Source organism: Uranotaenia lowii, chromosome 3 (genome assembly GCF_029784155.1).
Source record: "Uranotaenia lowii strain MFRU-FL chromosome 3, ASM2978415v1, whole genome shotgun sequence".
In the NCBI taxonomy this organism is placed as follows: Eukaryota; Metazoa; Arthropoda; class Insecta; order Diptera; family Culicidae; genus Uranotaenia; species Uranotaenia lowii.
In genome coordinates, this window is record NC_073693.1 from 346,970,036 (window position 1) to 346,980,841 (window position 10,806).

Genomic DNA, 10,806 nt, shown 5'->3' on the forward strand with positions numbered 1-10,806 from the left:
AACGAAGATTTTTTGTTTGTTTCGATTATAGTCGTTTTACCATGTTTATGGTATATTAAAGTTGCAGTTGGCGGACAGTTATTGAAAAACTTACCCGGTACAACTGTGTTCGATGTTAACTTTTGGGCTCGAAATCTCAGACTTCGGCTCAGGAGGCAACTGACATGCCAACCGAGCTATATCACAAGCTCCATACGAAGAAACGAAGTTCAGATGGTCGATAGCAAATTTATTCACCTTTAATATGCAAAAAAGAGATTTCAAATTAGTTGCAGTGCGAGATATTCGAACCTAAGTACAAGTACCGTAAACTGGGGGAACTTTGATCACCGGGGTAACTTTGATCAACATGAAATGTTTGCAGAAAATATTATTAACGAAGTCTGAAGTTAACATATCTGGAAACTGTTTTACGTTTGAAAGCCTATAAATTAAGTTTTAAATTGGCTAAATTTGGTTCGTAGTTGAAGATTTTTTTAAGCCTTAAAATGTAATTATAAAGTTTTAAAATATCTGTTAATTCGAAGACTTACAAACAAACACCTCCCCTGACCAAATGATAGCATTTAGAAGCAAATGGGCTATGTTATGTGAAAGTTTATCTTTTTTTTTCTTTGAACAGGAACAGTTTAAGCACAGACTAATACAGACAAGACTCTCCATAGAAAATTATTTCCAATTTTTCGCAAAAGTTCACTTAAGTGATTGCCCTGCCATCTGGTATCGACATTGCCTCTAACCACACAGAAATTTTTTTTGACTATTACGTGTCACTGAAACTGCAACCTTTAAGACAAATCAACCTGTAATTAGGCGGCATCCATAAATTACGTAACGCAAAAAATGCACTTTTTTGACCCCCTCCCCCCGTATGTCACAAACTGTAACGCTTCGACGTACCCCCCTATGAAAATTACGTAACGCTGATAATAACCCCCCCCCCATCTTCTCATGTGTTTAAATACTGAAAAGATTTTAACATACAATTTTTAAACGATCTTCAAAACGGAATTAATATCTATCCAAATCGCTTCTTAGTACTCATTGATGATAACTCTATGATAAAATAATTTAATTGCCTCATTACGAGGGACTCTGTGCATCTACATTGTTTACTTTATTTTGTTCAAAGAGCATAATTTATTATGCAAGCGAAATATACTCCACTTAGTAATATTCGTCGGAATAATCAAAACCGCATTTTTTAAATCAATTGAAAAAAAATAGTTAAATTTCCGTCTTAAGGTTGAATTGAGTTGTTAGGGGTAAATGTACTTAATATTCGGTTTTTCAATGGTTATTTCACGGATATTCAATACACATTTTAAGGAGTCTATCTCAGAACCTTTAAAGAGGAAAGATTACAAACCAGTTTCAATCATGTTGAAGCTTAAAAATTTTAAGCTGATATTGGTTTGCTTATCATTCTGAAAAAATTGCATGACATCAAAATAGCAACGATTAAACTGAATTTTTTAAGGAAAAAATCGTTACGTAACGATGAGCATACCTCCCCCCCCCCTCCCCTATGTCACAATTCGTCACACTCGAGCATACTCTCTCCCCCCCCCCCCTAGGAGCGTTACGTAATTTATGGATGCCCCCTTAACAAAACCTGTAATTTTAAATTGTTTTCCTTGAAAGTTAACGAAGATTCATTTATTATTACAGCAAATGTCCTGTAAAAAAGTTGTACACTAAAAATTAAATGTCACGTAATTTGTTTTTCGACCTGTAAAATTACGGTAAATGCTCTGCCCTTTTTTGTTACAGGACATTTGCGTAATTTTACAGGAAATATTTTTTGCTGTGTAGCCCTTCCACGGCCGATGGTTCGTCGAGAGAAGACATCCAACCGTCAGAAGCCTACAATGGTTGGCACCCACTCCGCTTGCTATAGTCTCTTCAGATTATCCCCAGATGCATTCCCTATGAAATATTTAGTTTATATTTTTAGTTATATATGGAAACACATCTTACCTGTCAGCAACTTATCGGATTCGAACCGAAAAATTTTTCTTGCCGATACCGGGAATCGAACCCAGTACGCCTGGATTACCAGACTTGCACCAACCTATCCACTAGACCACATCAGTGCTATCTAAAAGTGAAATAAAATTTTGATTTGCACCTAAATTGTGTTTAAACTGTTCATATTAAATTGTGCTTAGACATAATGGAACATGCAATATGGCAATTTGAAAAATGTGTAATTTTTCCCTTTCTTTTCACAACTAAAATATCCCATTTGAGTCTATTAAAATCGAGTACAGTAGAGCTTTGAGGAATTGTACAGCTGAAAACGGAACTGAGTGGAAAAAGCTATTTTTTTCAAATAGTGTTTTATTTATAGTTTTAGCAAGGAAAGTGAACAGCATAGAGTTTAAAAATGTTCTACACGTTGATGTGAAAGATTTAATGAACAACTTTGTAGAGAAAAAAAACTATGCCTCTATCTTGCTTATATAAAATTTAAATTTTTATGCCACCTTCCGGAGAAAAATAAAGCTAATTTAACTCAATTAATAGATAGCGCAAATATAGTCGAGTAGGCTTTGTCGAAGACACCGATGAGCTACAACCAATCCTCTGGCCTGCAGTCGATTTTGAACACAAAAGTGTTGTTCCATGCCCACAGAGGATTGTCTTACACTTTTCGAAGACAAGGATAACTTAAGTACGTCGAGTGATCATAAAAAATTATAGAGATTCTGCTTTAAGCAAAATAGTAAACCGTGGTTTGTTGCATTACTTCAAACACGGTGATTTTGATCCACATAACGAAAAGCGGCTCCATAGAGTTCAACTACGTTAAACTATATACCATAATCATATTCCAGTTACTTAGATGGTTGTTTGTAATAAACTTTTCGAGTAAGTAAACCATCGATTTGGCAGAAGTGTACTCAGGATTTTTTTTTTACTTTTGCTACAACGAAAAAATTGTAGAAAATAAGATCTCCATAATTTTAAATTCTCATTTAACATTTTTATGATCTGAATTTTCCATTGAATGAGTTGCAAAATTGAAATAAAAAATTGGTTAAGGAAGCCACATGAATAAGTTTAAAATAAAATATAATTCAGTCCAGTCCAGTTTTCTAAAATGAACATCTTGTTCTGCTTCCAAAAAAGGCAATCATCGGAACGAATCACTTCCATCTGTACCGTTGAGCCGTCAACACGTACGCCGGAGCATCGTATCGTTGCTGTGTACCTGCAGGAACATTTTTACATTATTTATTTTTTCCTTACCTGTATTTCAATCAGCACTTTTCAGTGCTAAAATTATTTTCATTTTCTTTTATTCATATTTTCTCTTTTCTTTCCAGCTAGGGAAGTCTTCGGCCGGCTCAAGGGCCGGAAGAAAACGGATTGCTGAACCTAATCCAGGGCCATCTGCCAAAAAAGTTGAAATTTCCAATTCATTCGATGTCCTTCATAACATCGGTGATGAGGAAATATTCATATTTAATTCTGATAAGAGTACTAAGAAACCTTCTTCTTCTTCTTATACTCTTAAAAACGAAAAGATTCCACCAATAACGGTCACGATTCCTGACTTCAATGCCTTTCGAAAAGAAATCGTCACTTCCGTCAAGGATGTGAAGATTTCTTTTCAGATCGGTCGAAGGGGAACTGCTCGTATATTGGCGGAATCTTTTAATGATTTTCAAAAAATTTTAAATTATTTGAATAATAAAAAACACCAATTTTTTACATACGACACTAGAGGTGATCGTCCTTTTAAAGTTGTACTTCGTGGTCTCACCGGCGATCAGACACCGGATGAGATCACAAATGAATTAAATTCTTTGTTAGGTTTTTCTCGAATTCAAGTAATTCAAATGAGGAAAAGAACCAACACGAATAATACCAGTAGTGTTGGTTTTGCTCCTGAACTTTATTTGATCCATTTTAAAAAGGATCAAGTTAATAATTTGCAAATTCTTGAAAAGGCTCGTCTTATGTTTCATTGTCGAGTCAAATTCGAACCTTTTCGAAAATCTTCAACCAATTTCCTTCAAAATATTACGCAATGTCGTCGTTGTCAAGCTTTTTGTCACGGCACAAAAAATTGTAGAATGAATGCCAGATGCATGTTTTGCGGCTCATTCGATCATGAAAAATCTAAATGCCTTTATGGTGGTGATGAACCAAAAACAGAATTTTTCAAGTGTGCAAATTGCGCAGGTAATCATTCCTCGAATTCGCTAGACTGTCCCATCAGGGCAAAAATTATTGCTTCTAGGAAAAATCCCAAAGTTTCCAGAAAAGTTTCTTCTCCTCCTTCCTCTTTTTCGTCTTCACACGTCGGGCCGGCAAACAACCTGCCTGTTCGCATTCAGCCTCGATCTACATTGGAATCACGGCTGGGTAATACCCGAAGTGATTTTAATGTTACCTGGGCTGATTCTGCGCCCCAGACTCGTTGTTTATCGTTCTCAGAGGTGGTTGAAAATGGGTTGCCCTCTCCAGGCATAACTAATAAAAATGGGAAAAAACCAAGTCTCAACGTTCATGCGAAGGCTTGGGAAAATCCCCGAAATTCAAATACTTGTTCTTCTCCTTCATTTTCTGATCCTAACAATTTTGTTGATTTGGGTGAGATTACTGAGGAAAAATTAAAATTTTTGCATCAAAATTTAATGGAAATGATGCAACTTATGTTAAAAGCAAATTCAATGTTTGAAGCTTTCCAAACTTCTTTTAATTATGCTAACAAAATTATTATGACTTTACGATTCCCTCATGGATCCAAATAGATGTTTAAAAATTATGAATTGGAATGCTAGATCTTTGCTGGCTAACCAAGATGAATTCTTTTTATTTTTGAAAACTCAAAACATACATATTGCTGCCATCACTGAAACTTTTTTAAAGCCAGACAATAACTTGAAAAGCAATGCTTTCTTTAAAATTTTACGAAATGATCGACTTGATCGACAAGGTGGGGGTGTAGCTATTGTCATCAATAGTCGTCTCAAATTTAGACTTCTTCCTTCTTTCAATACAAAAGTCTTAGAAACAATTGGAATTGAATTAGAAACTTCTATGGGGAAAATAATAATTATTGCCGCATATTTGCCTTATCAATGCAGCGGTGAACAGAAAAATTTTTTGAAGGGAGATTTACAAAAACTCACCAGAAATAAATCTAAATTTTTTGTTATTGGTGACTTTAATGCAAAACACCGATCTTGGAATAATATTTCATCAAATTCAAATGGGAATATTTTATTTAATGACTGCTCTGCAGGTTATTATACTGTTGAATATCCTGATGGGCATACCTGTTTTTCTTCAATTAGAAATCCCTCCACAATTGATTTGGTTCTAACGGATTCAGGCGAGCATTGTAGTCAATTAGTTACTCATGCGGACCTCGATTCAGACCACCTTCCAGTAACTTTTTCTTTATCCCAAAGTCCCATTGAAAACCCTTTAAAATCAACTTTTAACTTTCAAAAAGCTGACTGGGAGCGATATAGGAATTTTATTGAACGTAATTTGAATGTAAACGTTCCACTGAATTCAATTGAAGATATTGATTTGGCTGTAGAAAATTTGACAACTTCAATAGTCAATGCTAAAGCCGCTTCAATACCCAAAGTTAAACATAAATTTAATCAACCTTTAATTGATGATGATCTTCAGTTTTTGATACGACTGAAAAACATTCGTCGACGCCAATATCAACGTACTAGGGATCCTTATTTGAAATTAATTTATTGCGACCTTCAAAAAGAGATCAAACGTCGTTTAAATTTCATTCGTAATGAAAATTTTGCCAAAGCAGTAGAGGACATAAAACCCTACTCAAAGCCATTTTGGAAATTAACTAAAATTCTGAAAAAGCCCCAGAAGCCAATTCCTACTTTGAAAGACGGGGATAAACTTCTTTTAACGAATGCAGAAAAAGCTCAAAAATTGGCCCAACAATTTGAGTCTGCTCATGATTTTAATTTAAACGTTGTAAGTCCAATTGATGCTCAAATTTCCCTTGAATTTGATAATATTCTTTCTAAACAAAATGTATTTGAAAGTTCTTGTGAGACAAATGTTGATGAACTTAAATTGATTTGCAAAAAATTTAAAAATATGAAAGCCCCTGGGGAAGATGGGATTTTCTATATACTTATTAAAAAGTTGCCTGAAAGCACTTTAAATTTTTTAGTTAAAATCTTCAATAAATGTTTTCACTTGGCTTATTTTCCCAATAAATGGAAAAATGCCAAAGTAACTCCAATTTTAAAACCTGGAAAATGTGCTTCAGAGCCTTCAAGTTATCGACCAATTAGTTTGCTTCCATCTTTAAGTAAACTATTTGAGAGAGTTATTTTGAATAGAATGATGATTCACATTAATCAGAATTCTATTTTCCCTGATGAACAATTTGGTTTTCGTCATGGACATTCTACTACACATCAACTTTTGAGTGTAACTAATATGATTAACGCTAGCAAATCTGAAGGTTATTCAACTGGTGTTGCTCTTCTTGATATTGAAAAAGCTTTTGACAGTGTTTGGCACAAAGGTTTAGTAGCTAAATTAGCTCGATTTGATTTTCCTGTATATCTCACCAAAATTATACAAAATTATTTGACTAGCCGAACCTTACAAGTAAGCTATCAAAATTCATGCTCTGAAAGGACACCCATTAGAGCTGGGGTCCCTCAGGGTAGTATACTTGGGCCAATCTTATACAATATTTTTACTTCTGATCTTCCTGATGTACCAGAAGGAAAAGGTAGAAGATTATTTGCTGATGATACTTTGCTTTCAGCCAAAGGTCGAAATTTACGGGTGGTACGCAGTAGATTGCAACAAAATTTAAATTCCTTTTTGAATTACTTGAAAATGTGGAAAATTTCTCCTAACGCTTCCAAAACTCAACTTATTTTATTTCCCCATAAGCCAAGAGCTCAATTTTTAAAACCTAATGAAAATCATTCCATAACTTTTAATGGGGTTTCTTTAGAATGGTCTGATCACGTGAAGTACTTGGGATTCACACTTGATCGGAATCTTACTTTTAAAAATCACATTGAAGATATTCAATCTAAGTGTAATAAATATACTAAATCTCTTTATTCTCTCATCAACAGGAAATCCAGGTTGTGTCTGCGAAATAAGATGTTAATCTACAAACAGGTATTCCGACCAGCGATAATGTATGCAGTTCCGATTTGGTCTAGCTGCTGCGCGACGAGGAAGAAAGCCATCCAGAGGATTCAGAACAAGGTTCTGAAAATGATTTTGCGGCTTCCACCTTGGCACAGCACCGAAGATCTTCATCGGATTGCAGGCATAGAATCGATCGGAGAGATGGCCAACAAAATCATCTCCAACTTCAGAGGCAAATCGATGCAGTCTTCCATCGCAGAGATTCGTTCTCTTTATAACTAGTTTAATTTTAGGATAGTGTTTAGTTTTAAGTATAAAATATTTTTGCCATTACAGGATGTTCTCCTACATTAAATACTTAATTGCGCTAAGCAAATTTAATTCTTACAAATAAATTTTTAATATCTAGTTACCTATAGGGCTCTGAACAGTTCATTATTGAGCTGAACACCTAATTTAATGAAAAAATGTAATATAAATGTAATGATGAATTGATACAAATAAAGACATATTAAAAAAAAAAAAAAAAAATCGGAACGAATCACACGGTGCGCGGCGACTCATTGAGTTGGCACGATGCGCCACCTCGTTCGAAAACAATCTTTCAAAATAGAGCTGATCGACGAGCAAACAGATTTCAGAAAAAGAAAATTGGCACATTTCCACCGGATGGCAAATTTCGCGACGACGACGACAACGCGTACATACCTCCATATTTCGAAACAGTTGTGCGGACTCGAACGTGGTGAATGGCATTTTAATTTTTATTTGCATGCGAGTGTCTGGGTGCGTTTTGGTGGGAAATTGTTTGCCGCAAAAGTCAGCGACGGCGTCCATTCCGGATGACGTATGTCCAAGCCGGTTCCTACCGGTTCAGTCCCGTTCACAAATGTCGTAAATTTCGAAAATGTAGAATATGGACTCGGACCAGCTGTTAAGGAAAAAGGAACCTGACAGAAACTAGCGGACAACGGACAACAGTATTTGAAAAATGCTGAGCAACGTCCTCTTGTCTGTGGTTTCGTGGTTTGTCAGGCGATGGTTAAAATTGTTGTTTACCACGCCCAGTTAAAAGTTAAACCCCAAATCGAAAGAAATCTGTACAAAAGGAAATGACATACCATCTCGGAGAGCGAAAGAAAGAAGGAATATTATAATTGTGCTATTTTAGGATACGATATTATTGAACCCGCGTGTTTGTGTACATACGTCAATTATTAGAAGATGGACCCAGCTGCCACAGTTAAGTTAAGCTTGAGAAAGACGCCCGCACGCACGGGGTCGTCCATTGTTGTGTTTATTCGGGATAGGTATATATTTATTGTTTTGTGGCGGCTTTTTCTTATTCACACCACCCAGAGGTCTTCTCAAGGGCGGCCATATTTGTTTGCGATCGTGTTGAAAATAAAATTATAATTTAAGACACGATGACTTCTGCTGGTGTCTTCGATTGGATCCGGATTCAGATCTGCTGTTTACGTTGCACTGGTTTTTCGGTATTTTTAGATGTTATACAATGTTGTTGCGGCTTTTTCTTCATATGAAATCTACATGGGATCTAAGCTGAAAACAAACCTGAATAACTACAATAAATCGATCATGACATCATGATTCCGGTTTCTAACCCGAATCTTATTTGTCTTTGCCAGTTGAGCATAATTTTTGCTAAAAACTGGAAATTCAAAAATTGCAACGAATATATTCTTTTGCGCTGCAGCTCCAGATTTAAATTGGAATGTGACTCCAGATATAATCTCTAGATCATAATAACAGAAAAGTGGCTCCAGAGATATGATATATTTCATGATTAAAAATTTGGAATTTTCTGAAGTCATTATTTGTCTAAATCTCGAATATACATAGATTTTGCGTGGAAGGGTATTTGGGAACGAGAAAAATATCTATGATTATTTTGAGATATTTCCCCCTCTCAGTAGGAAAATAGGAAGAGGGGAGGGAGCCTCTCTTTCAATTTTTTACATAACTCAAACACTAATTAAGCAAATGGAACCAAATTTAGTATGTAATGATATTAGAGCACGAGAAATGGTTCAATGATCATTTGACACCTTTCTCCTTCCAATGGGGAGATAGAAAGAGCGGGCGGGGGCTCCTTTACATTTTTTTGTAAATTGGACGGAAAATCTGTCAGTGATGCTAGTTTCTTTTCATAAATAAAAAAATGTTCTGTTTGGGGTATTATAACTATTTTTTCGCTACTCCTACCGCTTTGCCGTCTTGGGTAAAGTTGTAGCCTGAGAATTTTCCAGCTAGTTCCATATACTGGAATTCCATTTGCCTTGCGTGAGAACAAAATATTCAATAAATACCAAGAAGTGGCATTCTGCGAACAAATTTACGCGTTTTTCCATACAAAACTTCAAATAAAAACCAGAGTTCCTGTTACATTAAATATTTTTCGTCATTATTCAGATACGATATTCGAGCGAAGTCGCAAACAATTTAGAATTTACCCATTTCCCCATAAACAATAAGTAGCGTGCAGTCAAGATTTGAACGAATTCACACACCCCTGGCCAAAGATAAACAAACAAATCAGAAAAGGATTCGGAACGTGAAAAATTGGCATCCGTGGAAAGAAAAATAGACGCTTGAAAGTTGGCAACATTTGTGCTGTCAAGTTCTTGCTTCCGTGTGAAGAAGAGTGAAAAAAAAAGTGGTGGGGAAAACGGCTGCAACTTCCGCGCTGATCGGCTACGCCGAAGGTAAACTAAATTTATAAAAACAAAACCCCCCGTGGTTGAAATTAATCACCGCCCCCACTGAACAGATTTTGCTCCATCAGCAAGCGGCACGATCCCGGCAATACTGGCACTCGAAAGTGCTCAATTCGGCCGCCGAAAAGGAACAAAGCTGCTAGGAGGCAACTCGTGGGCACGCGATCTCTTCGAGCGTGAGAAGAAGCCCACTGGCCAGCTCCTGATTATTATTTTGAGCTTGCCGAAAGCAGAACTTTGTTCGGAAAGTACCGATTTCACCGCATCGGCGGTCAGCGGAAAAGGAAAGTGCACTGTTGGTTTCCCGGAAGTGCGCCTGTGTGGCCCTATCGGCTCGGCATTCCTTTGGCCTTGATGACCATTCGTGCACGAGGAACAAACGTGGTTCTGCTACGGAAATCGAAGCTCGGCATTGATTGTTGGGTTATTTGTTGTGTGTCGTAGTTGCGCGAGGATCCTGCGAGAACAAGGAACAAGAAAAGGAAGGCAAAGAGTGCTCTGTCCTCATCGTCTACCGGAAGTGCACGTACAGGCCGTCTTGCTCTATCATCATCGACTGCTGGAAGTGCACCCACAGCGTTTCGCTCTGTTCTCATCGCCAGCAGAATATCGGAACGAGTTCAACAACAGCTCAACGGATGTACGCAGAAAAGTGCAACATATTGGTCGACCGATTGCAGCAAGTGAGTAGCGGGTGGTGCAGATCCTGCTGTGCGCGTCGAACGTTCACCGGGCAAGGTGCATTCATGCATCTTCCGATCAGGTCGGAATCGGAACACACAGGAATCAGTTCGACGGTTCTAGGCGAAGAAAACAGGAACATGAAGTTCGATTCGCCACTGCCAATATGCATGCATCGAAGCCAACGAGATCAACGAAGCAACACAGCACCTTTATCTGGTGGCAATTGACCCCAGAACAGCCTCCCATAATATTCCTA